At 39.6% G+C, this 15,538-nt stretch overlaps 1 protein-coding gene across 1 annotated transcript in view; it reads right to left on the bottom strand.

The window, feature by feature from the left end:
• basp1 (brain abundant, membrane attached signal protein 1) overlaps nucleotides 1–12,981 on the bottom strand; it is a 58,691-nt gene extending 45,710 nt beyond the window's left edge. Inside the window, exon 1 of the mRNA XM_042497557.2 lies at nucleotides 12,823–12,981. The gene's annotated coding sequence lies outside the window, so the exon portion shown is untranslated. The remainder of the gene's footprint in view (nucleotides 1–12,822) is intronic.
• Between the last annotated feature and the right edge of the window lie 2,557 nt (nucleotides 12,982–15,538).

Genomic DNA, 15,538 nt, shown 5'->3' with positions numbered 1-15,538 from the left:
AGCATCGTATTGCCTGGTATCGAATTGAGATGTACCATGCCATATCGTGTCGTATCGTATCGCATCGCATCGCATCGCATCGCATCGCATCGCATCGCATCGCATCGCATCGCATCGTATCATATAGTTTAGAGTGGGCTTGAGATTGCAACCTCACCCTTAATAAAATGTATTACACTGCACGTATGCATGTATGCATGTATGCACATATTCTGGAATTAGAGTTTTATTCTCACCAAGGCTGCAAGATTAACTGAACTAACTGACAAAACCCACTGGAGTTCAAATAAACTGCAGAGAACATGCTGGCTGTGAGTGTAACAGGGTTTATGGGGTTAAACGCTTCACAAACAACAAACCTGTGCATGCATCTTTGCAGTAGATTTAACCTGAAAACAAATATAGTTTCAATAGTATTGAATATACTCATAGTGGGAACTAAAAGACTAACATTCAGAAAGAGAGAAGTGCAAAATGCAGAATGAGAGCTGCATGTTTGGTCTGCGTGGGCAGCAGCACTTGATAAGACTTAATTTTTTTCTTTGTGTGTGTGTGTGTGTGTGTGTGTGTGTGTGTGTGTGTGTGTGTGTGTGTTCATCTTCTGCTTGTGAACCTGCTGCCTCCCTTCATGCGTCAGATTTACGGGCAGATATTAAAGATGATTCCAGCGACGGTGCTTTATGTTTTCGCTGGGATCTGGGATCTGGCTGGTAAAGCGGATCATAAACATCACAGAAAAGTCCCCAGAAAGCAGTCAGGAGTTATTACCTCCGTCTGCGGCTCAGAGCCTCGAAAGCTTGGGTCCTAAGCTCTGACTGACTGAGCGTTTTTTTTTTTTTTTTAAGACTTAAAATATGACTCAAACAAACACAAAACTTTGATTTAGAATAAACCAACCACCTGAGTGACATTGCCATCGAGCCACGCCACTGACATGGTTAAACATTTGTGATGGGTGGACCACTTATTCTAACTTATTATCTATTATTCTTATTCTAACTTTTTCAGTTTTTCTTTTTGCAAAATATATTGTCAGTTTCTCCATTATAGTTCATGCATAGAGCTAAACGCTCTTCAACTCTTTGACTGCTGAACACTGAGGTAATTACAAGTGCCATCCGGCCACGTTATGCACTGACGCTGTATCATACCACTGGAAAATGTGGCCTTTTACGTGTCTGACGCTGAAATCACTGACCAAGCAGTGGTGTTTGGCAAGTTCGGAATGAGAACTGGCTCAAAAAACAGAAAAACACACATATAGTGGCTAAAAAAGTGCTTGGAATACAGCAATGACTCACTTGTATGTTTTCATTTTAGAAAAAATGAGATGATACGTATGAAACAAACAAATTTAATGTGTTTGTGCTTTGCAGAAATGTACAAGGCTAACATATTCTTCTGGTGACAGGGCTTTGGGTCAAGAACCCTACAAGTTTGCAAAATGATTAACAGGACAGAAAATGAAAGTTTAAACTTTTACAGTTTTACAGTTTTGCATGTTGTTTGGTTCCTGATTAAATAATTCAGAATAATTTTGTGCAACAAAAAGACACAAATGATACACTTTTATTGTATTCTCTCTCTATTTCTTACTATCTTACAAAAAAAACAACAATTTAATTCTGTGTTCTTATGAACAGAAGTGAATAACTTCCTCTGCGGCCAAAATGTCTCTGCTGGAGGGATGACGGGTCACCAGAGGTGTCTAATACACAAGCTGCACGTGAGTCATGTGACTTTTGTTTACAATCCGTGTGGTTTCCACCAGAGTTCAAACTGAAGAACGAAAACTGTGTTTGTGACCTCAAAGTGGTACCAGAGAGAGGACTCGGCGTCAGACACAGTTAAAAAAAGTGGCTTCAGGCTGAGATCTAACAACACAACTGCATCTGTTTCCAACAAACATATCTGCTGCCGACTCAGACATCCACCCCGGCCTTGTTTTCCTCCATTTGTCTGTGTGTCTGTCTGGCTGTCTTGGCTAAACTGGCCCTCTCAGCATCGCATCTAAATGACCCCTGTCACCAGCGCGTCGGCGGCCAGCGGCCAGACGCCGGTGGAGCGAAATTGGACATGGCGGGCGTCCGCTGTCCCCAGCCACAACAGTGAGACAGTGAGAGTGAGAGAGAGAGAGGACAGCCCTGCAGTCAGCGACGCTGGGTGGCAAGCCAGACGAGGAGACGGGACAAAGTCGACTTTAAACTCCAGCTAACCCCGAAAAAGAGCCACGGGGGGGTGGGAGCCAAGACACACATCATCCAGCACCATGCAGGCACACTGGACTCACTGAGGACACGGGCACACAGAGTCTAGACAGCCTCTAATTATCTTTCTGGTATCAACTGGGTTAGAGCTGAGCAAGTAGCAAAAGGAGTTATCAAGCCACTTAAACAACGCCAAGCATGGTGTGGGCTTAAATTTACGCTTAAAACTGCTAAAACAATTCAAATTTTATTTATCCAGAATTTCACATGACCTAATAAAATAAATGGTTGATGATTTTTATCAATTAAAAAAAATATATATATCTTTTTCATTAAATTAAAAACAACTAAATACATTTTCATGTTTATTTAGTTATTTTTATTTATTTATTTCTATTTTAGTTTGTTAATTAATGTCAAATTAGTGCTTTTATTTTTTTAAATTATATATTTTTTTGTCAATTTTATTTAATATGATTTATATTTTAAAATACATATACTAAAAACACAATTATTTATAATTCTGCTAAAGGCTTCGGTGATGATAAAATATTGAAAATACATCCGAAATATTTTATATGTTTTTATCAATTAAACATATTAAAATATATATATACATATTAAAAATATTTTTATTTAGTATATTTAAATATTGATCAGGTTTTTAAATAGATATTTAAATATTAAAAATAAAAATTATCAAGTAAACAAAATGAAATAAATAATGTAAAAATATTATTTAAAAATGTATTTCAAAAAATGTATTAATTTAAATCTATTTTTTTTTTAAAGGACTATTGCATCATGATCCTCAATATAATTAAATTTTTAATAAACTTAACTTCTGCTTTGTACTAAGTATAGTCAAATATCGAACACAACAATACAACATGTAATAATACAATAAAAGTGATGAACAGTTTTGTAAATCAGCCCTTCTAATGTTAACATGCATTTGGAAAGCCATCCTCCTCCTCGCAGTGTAATGTCGCACACGCTCACACATCGCTGAGTGTTTCAGACAAGCCCTTGATCACGTCTCGCACTCAAGGAAAAAAAAATCCCGGTGAGAGATATTCTTGTAATTTTCTTCTCGTCGTCAGTTTCCCTGTCGTTGATGGGAGCTGACAGAACTGGGACTGCGACACAAGCTCGAGGAGGCCGAGCACCTACGAGTCTAAACTCTGTTGTACCATCTCATTATTCTCAGACTCTCTGAAACAGTCTCTGGACTGTTTAAGAGATTCACGTAAAGAGCTATGTTTTCCAGACTTGGCAGTCCTTAAAGATTTACAGAGAGGTAAAGACGGAGAGGAGGCTGGAAACTGCTGATGGCAGCTGAAGGCTGTGGAGCTCGAACATGTTTTTATTATGACAACTAAATATAATAATGTTATGATGTAGTAATTTTTTAAAAAATCAGCTTTATTGTCATGCTGACCACTGTCTGTGCTCTGATTTGAACCAGTTACAGTGGTGAAAATACTATAATATAAAATGTTATTATCAGTGTTACAGAGTCATATAGGCCTTATGAGTTTCAGCTTCCTGTTTATCAGTCTGGCCCACAACAGCTGCTCTCATGGGGTCATTTTTAATGTAAAACTATGAAAAGCCACAGCACTGTACCTGTTCAGCAGCAAACAGCAGACAGACACTGTTAGAGACTCGCTGGTTAACACAAAGAAGCTTTTAGCAGCTAAAGAGACTGATGTTTCCTCTAAAGGTGGGTGGAGACCAAAATTAGAGCAACAAGCAGAAACCCACAAAATGTTTGGAAAAGATTTTGTCTTCTGGCAGCTTGGTTGCCCTCATAGCACCATTTTCAGAGAAAAAGCTGTAAAAAGCTGCTGTGCACTACCTGCTAAGCAGCAAACAGCAGGCAGACTAACTGTGAACACAGTGAAGCATTTAGCTGCGAAAGAGACTTTGAGCTCTGTTTTTGGTCTCTAATTAAGTGAATATTTGACTTACATTTAGGTGGACTCAAACAATACTCCAAATAAATGATTGCAATTTATGATCAGCCTGTCATAAAAGTGGTAATATGTCAGTGTTGTGTTTTACAACTTGTTTACGGTGAGAGGAAAGGAAATAGCGATGTAACATTGTTTCTTCCAATCCCCTTTAAATGATCATTAGGAGTTATGTTGTGGAAATAAACCAGAGTTCATCATCAGCTCTGTTTTTTCGGGTTTCCTGGTGTTACAGGTTTGTGCTCAGTTGCAGTGGTGGGCTGAAACAAGATGGCTGCCGCCCACCTCCGTGACAAACGAACCTGTTCAGCAGCCGGCAGATACGACTGTGAACTCTCACTGAGGTTCATGCTGATCTATTATTCACACTGCGTATTTGCGTCAGGAAATTCCAGCAGTTAATAATTGATTCTTGCATACAGTGTCAGAAGTCAAGACTTGAGTCATGACACAGGAATGCCACGAATTTTTGGCATTCTGTGCTGTTGATTCAGACGGTAAATTAAAAAAAAAACTGACTGACTGAATTTCCTTCAGAGCCAAGAGTTATTATTTAACCAAACCACCGGTGATATCTCTGTAAAAATGTTCCTGTTTTGCAAGTACAGGTGTTGAAAAAAACCTTAACAATACTCCGTGATCCGTTCCCTTTTTCGTCGCAATTACTTTGCAATAACAGGTGCCAGTTTTCAGTTGACAGTCAGTCTGAAATTAAATTGTTTGGCTGTTGAAATCACATCTATCAAAGTGTTATCACTGTGCGCTCCGCTGTTAGGATGAGATCTGTCTCCTCCGCAGATAACGGGGCAGGTTGGTGGAAGAAATACAGCCGGATTGTGCCTTTATCTCCCCTCGCCAAATGATTTTCAAATCCACAAGGACGACTGAGTGACTGAGTGGATTTGGGATTCAGCAGAGAGCAAGCTGAGATTGCCGAGTTCATTCCCGCCCCGCCGGGGTACATATCAGATAACGTTGTCGCTTTCGGTTTGAGCTGTAATTTCCTGGAAGACGAGGTGCGATGTGACAGATGGCGCTCATGGTGAAAGAGCTGCCGTGGACGAGGACATGTTGCACCGCCGTCAAACCTCCAACGGGACCCGAGCGGGCAGGCGCACGAGGAGGGGGGGGCCCGGCCGCCACTTCCACTTTCATTTCCATGCACTTCTGCTGCGGAAACACTGACTGCAAGACACATCCAACCCCGGGTCAAAGACATGAGTTTAGGATTTGTAAAATCATGTTAGCGCTCGAGTTGAAACAAGAGAGAACAAGAGCTGCCGTCAGGTCTCGCTCTCCAGATATTTACTCCAGAAAGCGGCGTTTCTACGTCTTTCTTTTGTAAATTAGTAAATTAACCCTTTTCAAACCTGAACCGACATCACTTTATTTGTGCTGCATTCAGATGCCTTTCTGAAGTAAACGTTTGGACCCTGAGCAAACTGGTGTGAATTCATTAGAAAACATGGAAAAATGGAAAGAAATGTCCTACAAACTGCAAGAAATTACTATATTTTGAAAATTATTTTTAAAAACTAGGGAAAATGTCCTAAGAATTATATATATAATTATTACAATTAGATATTTAAAATGATTTTACAGAATTATTCTACCTTTTAAGCAGTTTTTTTGATCATTTCTCATTTTTTTTTTTTTTACTTTTCTTTTTTCTTTTTTATCTATTTTTTTCCTTATTTTCAAGTTATTTTTTTTTTAACTTTTTTACTATTTTTCCCCTAATTTTGGGGAATTTTGTTGCTCATTGAGTTCCGTGATTTGAAAAGTTACATATTCGGTGGTGGAGGATTTTATCTATGTTTCCCACCTCTATCACCACACCTTGCTGCTATCTGGTTCTAATATTTTTTGCAAAGTTTTTTTGCCACCTAAATAAAGTGGAGGTGAACAGCACTGTATTTGAGGTGCTTAAAGCATTTTTACAATGTTCTTCTAGACACAATGTCTCAGTTATTCACATGCAAGACACACTGCAGAGCAAAACTCACTATGAAAAGGTTTTATTGGAAACCATTTTCCATGAAATGCAGAAAATTATGAAAAAGGTTAAATCTACAGATGCTGAAACTAAAAATATGCAAGCTAAAAATCCTGCCTTGTGTAATTTCCAACTGTAATCCTCCAGGTCACTTAAACCACAAAAATCCCAAAGAAAACAGAGAGGACACGACCTCAGCGTCCTCAGAGGGACATACCATGACTCTGTGCTGCTCATTATAACGTCTATAAAAAGACGGTCAGATATAAACTGTGAGGCAGCAAATGAGCATGCTATTGGGAAATGAAAATTCTTGATAATCGTTAACCCTCTGCTGACTCCACTTCAGCATAAACTGCACAAAAATAGCCTTTTAAAAAAGTCATTTAACACACACTGTCATGCTTCCTTTTGACTTTTGAAACTTCCTCATTCCTGTCAGGCCGGCGCACTGCAGCGAGCCGTAATCAAACAGAAAGTCCTGTCAAGTTTTAACAGCTGCAAGTGTGAAACAACAACTTGTTCTGGTTTCCCTGCAGCTCATGGACTCTTTATTGAAGAATAAACACTCAGCCAACACTTAATATTTATACCTTCAAAGTGCTGCGAGCGGCTCTGTCAAACAACATAAAACAATCGGCTGCTAAGTGTGGCTACTTTCCAAGAAAGCCACTTCCCCATTTCACACTCAACTCATTCAGTACAAGCAGCAGCTGATTCCTGCAGCAGCTGTTCCACTGCTGTAACTGTAAAAATATAAAGAATTCATCTTGTAATTATAAAACGAAGTGACCACCAAAATAGGAACACCTGTATGCTAATGCAAACCAGCACAACAGTCCCAATGGTAAAACCTTAGCTGTGAAAGTCTGTTCTCATTCTGAAATCGCCAAATATGGCTGCTTTGACAGTGCTTTTGATGTAAGATCCCTACGCCAAAAGCCACCTTTAGTGTCGGCATGATACGCCGCTGGATGGCGCTGGCTCAGAATGCTGCTGTACAGAACCTGTTGCGGTGCTATTATATGTCGTGAGACGGTGTCTGCAATGTCCATGATATATGTACAGGCAGCATTCCTTGAGAAAAAGGCCAAACTTTACCTGTCACATCCACATGACACAGAAACGCCACCTGTAATGACGCAGTATGACGCACAGAAAATGGTCAGGAGTGGTGTTGGATGGATCCAACAAACCCTGGACTTTCATGCAGGAGTACGGTGTTTGCTTCCAGTCTGAATGTGATGTTTCCTTTTCAGCACCTTACTAGAGCTGAGCAATATAAAGATATTATATCATATCAAGATATAAGACTATATATTGTCTTAGATATTGGATATTGTTATATCATGATATGGAATAAATGGTGTTTTTTTAATTGGCAATTTAAAAAGTTGCATTACAGTATAACAATGTACTTTTCTCAACTTACCAGACAGTTCCTGTTTAATACTTGCCTTTACCCACTTAGTCATTATTTCTGCATTACTAATGATTATTATTCAACTGTTAAATTTTGTGAATATTTTTTAAAAGCACCAATAGTCATTTCGACAATATTGTCACATCAAAGAGGGAATTTGGTAAAAAAAAAAAAAAAATTGTAGTGTTTCGATTCTATCTCGCAGTTTTAGCATTAATGAAGTACTTTTGAGGAGATTTAAAAATATTGAGATATGTATTGTTTATCGAGATGTAGCCTAAAAATAGCACAATGTAATGTGCAGCACATATTAGCCCTTAACCTTACCAAGTGCCCTTTTGCCGAACCTGAACATCCGTGCCAGCACGTGCATTTGTTGACATCGAGGCGTTGGTTTCCATGTGCTTTCGCTACCTAAACATAATCACGCGCAGTATTTGTGCATTTGTTGACCTCACGGTAGCAGCATCCTGTATTATAAAGAACAGATGCATAAGGATACCTAAAGCGTAATATTTAGAGGTCCATGGCAAAGTGGCAATATGTGAAGACTTTGGATGATAATGTACACCACCACACACGTGCACCATATACCAGGCTGAAATTTCAGGAAGGTATTAAGTATTACATACAGCCCAAGCCATAAACACCCACAATAAAATAAGCTTCGTCCACATTAATTAACGCAGCTCTTCTTCCCAACTAATTTCAAACATACTGAATGCAGTGCAAACCCTCCCGTGTCAGATACGGCTGCGTGCTGCAAGGCAGGCAGCGTCTGGAAACCTCCAGAAGCTCTGCACTTCCTTCCAGCGTCAAACACAACACAACCTGCTACCATAATGAGACACAGCTGCCTGCACTCCAGCAATATTTCCCACAACACCGCCTTTTTTTATTATCTGCACATTTTGTCTGTTTCTGAATCCTAGAGATCTTATTTTCACCTGCTCTGTCTAATACATTGTGTATATTAATTTAAGAGTTTTCAGAAAATGAATGTGTTTATATGCCTCTGCACCGGAGATAGAAGGCATTATGTTTTTGGCTAATCCGTCCATCTGTCCATTCTCGTGAATGCAAAATCTCAAAAACACCTTCAGGGAAGTTCTTCATATTTAGCAAAAACGCTCTACTGGTCTCACGAAAGTGTCACAAAGTCATTGTAACCTAATCTAATTATCCTTGTGAATACAGAATTTTAAAAAACATCTTGAGGGAATTTCTTCAAATTTGGGACAAACGTTCAAGTAGCCTTGAGGATAAATTTGTTAGATTATGGTGGTTAAAGGTCAAGGTGACTTTGAATTTATCTCATTGTTGCGAAAGTGATATCTCAAGAACATGTTGAAGGAATGTCTTCAATTTTGGCACAAACGTTCACTTGGACTTGAGGATGAGCTGATAGAATTCAAAGGTGTCCAAAGGTCACCGTGACCTTGCAACCCTCTCACTGTCGTGGATGCAGTGTCTGATGATGGCCTTGAGGGTATTTCCTCAAATTTGGCACAAACATCTACTTGGACTTAAAAATTAACTGATTAGAATCTGGTGGTCAAAGGTCAAGGTCACAGTGACCAAATAAAATATGTTTTTGGTCATAACTCAAGAATTCATATGTTCAAATTTCAAACCAGTGTCAAATAAAATATAATAATGAAGGTCCAAAATTCTGACAAGAGGTCATAGGTCAACCGTAACATCAAAATGTTCTTCAAAAACACTTAACATCTACATTTTCACGTATATGGATGTGAACTGTTGGTGCAACTTGACTGATGCGCAGAGACATACAACCGCATGGCAGTCATTCTAGTTCATTTTTGTAATGAGAATATTCAAACCAAAAATAGATCCAATTGTGTACAATTGTCCATTTTTTGGCTGCCATAGTGACAGTAGTAGCAGCAGTGGTGACTCAACCTGCAGCTGCGCTCATTCCCCATCTTCCTATATACACACAAGCACACACACACACACACACACACACACACACACACTCACACTCAGTTACATGTGCATTGAGCAGCAGCTGCAGCCTCCCATTGTCCTGCTTCACCTCCTCTGCTGTAAGTTAACGAGCCTCCATATGCATCGATGGTCTAATTAAGACAGACGCTGCGTTTTGTGAAAAGTGATCCTGTTGATCACATGACTCACTTGAGCCTCGACAAAGAGTGCATTTAGGTTTTATTAATCTTTGACACCTCAGCAGGGGAATAGGGGAGGACAAAGACGGACAAAGAGAGAGCTGCAGAGTTCTCGAGAGGAGACAAGCAACGTGGCACGATAACTCGCTCAACCATTTTCCCTGTTTTTGCTGTCTTTCTCTCTCACACACAAAGTCTTCCTCTCTTTTATGTCTGATAAAGTATGTGGACATCTCTGTTAAAAACTCCATAACCTTCTGTCCACATACTTTTGACCACATAGTGTGTGTCAGACAATAAAGAGTTAGTCAGTGAATGTAACACAGAGAGAGAGAGGGTGAGCAAGGTTTCATTGCTATGCCTCTGCGTACCTCACACACACACACACACACACACACACACACCTATAGCAGCCGACAGCGGCGGCGGTAATGGATGAGTCACCGTCGTAACTTCTCATCAGGTTGCTGTTTGTCTCCATCCAGCAGGATGAATGAACGGACTCGGGCCTGGATTTATGGGAGCCAATCAGCAGTCGGACGTACAGGACACGTTACTACAGTCCCCACGTTGCCATGGTGATCTTATAATACGACTCAAGGGGTGACAAATGATGCAAACACTTTAACAAGAGCTTTAAATTAACTAATAGTTATAGCTGAATTACATATTTATTTGATGTCACGATATGAGACTGGATATCATCTGGACTTTTGTTTTTTCTAATATCATAATAGACATTACATCTATGTACTAAATAAAGATATGAATTCTTTTATAAATTATTATTATATCAAATTTCTAATTATTTTTTTTCCCTTTAAAGGTATGTTTGTAAGTAGAGTGACAGGAAATGTGTAACAGAGGGTAAAGACATAATATGACAAGTGCGCCCAGACAGTCACATGGCAGCGTGAGAGCCAAAAAAACGCTCCATACATCCACATTATTATGACTTTCTTCTATTCTAAAAGTCATCAAGCTCTTTGATGATTTGCACAGGTGGGGTCAGTCTATTGCAATGTTGCAAAAATTGGTGAGTTTATACACAGGAAATTTAAATAATCCACAGACTGTGTTGTGACATACTGCAGAAATATTAGAGTATTGTGGTTATTGTGTTGGACAGCACTGTTGTATAAAATCAGGTTATGCAAGAGGTATTCTTAGCAATCATTAGCAAAATGTGCTTGAGTACCAAAAGTACATGTGCTTAATGTACATTCACAGTGTCAAATTATTACCACTATACCAGCCTACTGTTTCTGTATTAGTATTTAAAATATGCAGTCTGCCCATGTTTAAAACTGACATCGTCGGCTGGCGTATCATATTGCCGTGTAAAGGGGCTTTTGGTGTCAGTGTCTGACACCTCAGTCCCTTACCAAGTGGTGGTATTTGATGACTTTGGGGTGATTCTGATCACAGAGGAAAAGCCATGGACGGGCCAGTTCTGGCCCACAGGCCATATGTTTTTTGGAGTTGAGGCGGTAGCTAATACAACTTTTAATTTATATTTTTTCTCTGAATAAGCAATTAGATGGTTCGTCTCTTAAGGAGGGCAAAAAAAATGAAAATAGCTCCATCTAAACTGCCCAATATTTCGTTTACAAATATCTAAAGCAGAAAAAACAACAAATAATCACATACGAGATGCAGGAATTTGAAAATATCTGTCATTTTCACTTCATAATGACCATACGATTAATAATCTGCATCATCATTTACTGATTTTCTTTACATCAACTAATCAATTCCTCAACTATTGTTTCAATATAGCTTCATTATCATCTACTGAATATTTCAGTGAAAAAAAAAACAGCATCGCCGTCACTATGGCTTCATTCACACACAAACCGTCTACACACATCTCCCAACACACACACACGCACACACACACGCACAAGCGTCTCATTTTATTTCTATAATCAAATGTTTCCTCAAATCAAATCAGTCCATCAGGAATTAAAACCAAACCATCTCCATCCATCCTCCTCTCCTCCATCCTATTGATAGGCAAGGTGGCATCTCTCCCATCCACACCCTACTCCCAGTGCGCATGCGTGCCGCGGCAAACAAAGGACCAGGCATCAAACCGACGGAGGATGGCTAATAAAGTTTGACTCGCTGCAGAAATCACATCCAGCATCGATGCAGCGGCGACAGCAGCGGAGTGAGAGGGTGAACTTAAAGTGTGTGCACGCAGAAAAGGGTTATTCAGGTACACCCCCAAATCTTCATCACCCCCACCCTCCTCCTCCTCCCCTCCCACACGCTCCCCAAATCCCCATCTCCCCCCTCCTCTTCCTCCTCCATCCTCCACCTTCTCGGTGCAATAAAACGGAAATATGAGATCAATAATTCATCTAAATCATGACATAATATGCTTAGAGACGCTGGATGTGTGTGATGGTGTGAGTTTGCCGGTCGCGTGAAGCCGAATGGTGTCACACCTCCACACAGACAAAGAGGTGGGGCGAGCAGGAGAGAGCTCTTCTTATTTCTGGATGTTGAACTGTGTACTGACTGTAATTTAGGAGGAAAAAAACGCTCCTCTTTACGTTGCCATAGCAGCCTGCCAAGATTATATAATAATAAACAATTTCAGGGCAATCAATAAATAATATAGAGCGCGCGGTGCGCGTGAGGAGACGCTCCTGTGCGCACTCGAAGCGCATTTTCCTCAATAAAAGTGTGAAAAATCTGTGTCTGAGGGTGAAGCGCGTGTTCCTCCAGACGGTACACACCCCTTTTTAAGCTCGTGCACATTTTTTTTTTAGCTCGGAAAAAAAGGGGCATATAGGAAGAATTAATTTCTGTGATTTCAAAAATTTCCTTTTCAGTTTCGTTTTTGCTGTTTTTCGTTCATTTTTTTCCTCCCCCGTCAAATCTGCCGGATCTTTTGTCTCATGTCTGCTTTCATCCATGCAGCGTGCGCACCGGCTCCCCAAATGGAGAGATGGAAAAAGACAAAAGGGATGAAAAAAATTAAAATAAAACAGCCAAAAGCCTCCAAAGCGCTCTTTTTGGGGAGAAAAACAGGAGAATAAAGAGACGTGGCGGCTCTTACCGTGCACACCGAAGTTCCGACGCTCCCTCTGCTCTCCTTGCAGTTTCAAGTAGCGGCTGCTGTAATTTTTTGCGGCTTCTCCTGCGCGCCCAGCGGCTTGTGCCTGCTGCACGGTACGGCTCGGCTCGGCGATCCTCCGCCTGCGCGCACGCGCATCCACACGTACACGCACGCGCGTGAATTGTGCACACACGCAAACACAGAGATGCACAATCCCATTTTTCTCATGAGGAAAATGTATATTACAGTGTGTCTTTTTTTTTTTAATCAAATAAAGCTTATTATGATGCGTCAATAAGAGTCCATATTTGAGATGAGACGATACTTTATGACGATTCATAGTTTTAATACGATATTTAACAGTACTTTATGATCATTTCAGTGCCAGTCCTATCACTGTAATCTTCCTGCAACATTCCAGTCATATTCCCACTAACATTTATCACAACACTTTTATTTCCAAAGAGGAATTCACTCGCTCCAAATATATTCTGGCTTCCAAATGTAGATTATTTCTGTCTGTAAAGTATTTTTTTATGCTGGATTTATGTTATCAGTAACTAATCGCTCTTTTTTCCCCCTAAATTGCGCACTGAATGGGACTGCAAATTCTCTCTGCGCACGTTTTAGTGGAAATACTCCTCCACCCTCTGACTCTGTCCATGTTCCCTGCCTCTGCGCGCCCCCTGCAGACACTCACCGTGTCTGTCACTCAGTGCGGGACTGGCTGGTAAATTTGATGGACTTGTTGATGCGCAGCTGACACCCTACAGGTGGAAGAGGAATTTAGATACTCCATTAAATAAAAAATATATATTGGAGTGAGAAAAACTCACTTTGTTCTGTTTTTGGTTTAAAAAAAAAAAGTAGAATCTTTTTACTAATTCCGAAAAATGTCTTAATCATTAAATCCATGCAACAAAAGCCTTTTCATCCAGCACACACACCTATTTCACACCTGTTTCATGCAAAATCCAGATATTTTGTAGTAAATTATCACAAGTCAATACTAAGGAAGAATTCTGAAATGTATTGGTTATCTTCTTGAAAATTAAATGTATATCTATTGTCTAAATGTTTGTCTTATATACTTTAAATAATGTTTTTTTATTTAGTTTTGTGACTAAGGCTACTTTCAGACGTGCTGTGCTTGTTTAAGGATTTTCCCACTTTTTTAATTTTAAATTTTGTATTTTGTAATCTAATATAGAAAATAATAAATATATATTATTTTAAAAAAAATCTGTCTGACTGATTATTTTTGCACTAATTATACTAAAAACTTGACTTTCCCTTTTAAAATATCCCATGGATCAAACCCAATCTTGATAAAAATGTTTCTTAAAAATTTATAATGAGCCACTTTAGTCAGTCTAACCATGTTTGTGAAAGTGATGACAGTAATACTTGATGAGTTTTGTGCTTTTTTTTTTTTTTTTAAAAAAAAAAAGAATTTTGAAGATGCAGTTTGATTTTGTCCTTATTGGACAAAAATTAAAATGTTGGGTTTTCCATGTGTCTCTGTGGTGTCTTTGTAGTACTTTCTTTAAGACACTGGATGGCGATATTTGCAAAGAATTGAGAAATTTCATGTGTCCGCAGGAAACAGCAAGAAGTGTATCCAGGTTAATGTGTTTGAAAATTTGAACCACTGAAAAGCAGCCAAGGTGGGTCACCTCAAGACTAAAATATCTTCATCAGTGCGTCAAGCTTTTTGTCAGTCTTTCATTTTGTGAAATGTTGTTCTCTCTAGAGTAAAATGTTGAGGATGAGATTACCATGCAGTGTTGCAAGAAAAAATATATTAAAAAGCCAAACTTTTTAATGAACTTTTATGCACAATCTAATCACCAGGATTGTGACAGGATACATTACATTTGTCCCAGTGCACAGACATTTTTGGGGGGCAGGTGCCAGGAGGTCTGCTATTTTTAATTTTAGGGCTACATTTTTTAAATTTGGAAATGAGCTTGGTTGTGCTGTTCAGTAACATGCACAAAATCCAAAATTAAAAAGAATCGTGATAAAATCGTGATCCTGCCTTTAAAAATCGTGCGCATATATCTATATATAACACACCACGAGATAACTGATGTTTGTTGTTCATTCATAAAAGTCGATAAAAAATGTAAATACAGACAAATACAAAGCAGGACTTAATTGCACAAAGCTTTTTTGACATCGGCTCTTTGACCAGAGGAACTTCCGTCCTCTTACTTTGTTGGTGTCAGAGTGGGGGTACGTGGGACATGTCCCCCGCAGTTCCCGTATCTGTGTCCTCTGTACCCCTCACAATGTATCTTGAACACGTCGTACCTCGTTTTTCCGAGCGGTCTTGAAACGCACCATGACCCACCTGCGTTCACGCGCTGTCTTATTGTGATCACGTGACGCGTTTGAGACGCGCGCGGGCAGCTCTGCTCTGAACTGTCGGTTTGAACTGAAATACCAAAAATAATGTGCAGCAAACCGACCGGCACGAGGCCAAAAACCCGCTGTCCTCCCTCACCGCAGACCGCGTGAGCTGAGTCAGCTGATTCCTGTTGATAATGTTCGCGCAATGACGTCACATTAATAAGACGCGAACAGTACTGACGTCATTCTTACCTGAGGCTAGCTAGCTAGCTGCATGCTAGCAACAGAGCCGCTCCTCCTTAATTCCCGCGCAGAGTTTGTGCTCACTATCTTTGAATTTACTTTTAAAATCTTTAATGCT

This window comes from Plectropomus leopardus, chromosome 12 (genome assembly GCF_026936395.1).
Source record: "Plectropomus leopardus strain MGB_pleo_1.0 chromosome 12, ASM2693639v1, whole genome shotgun sequence".
NCBI classification, from domain to species: domain Eukaryota; kingdom Metazoa; phylum Chordata; class Actinopteri; order Perciformes; family Serranidae; genus Plectropomus; species Plectropomus leopardus.
Note: the sequence above shows the minus strand (reverse complement) of the source record. Positions and strands in the feature narration are given on the sequence as shown.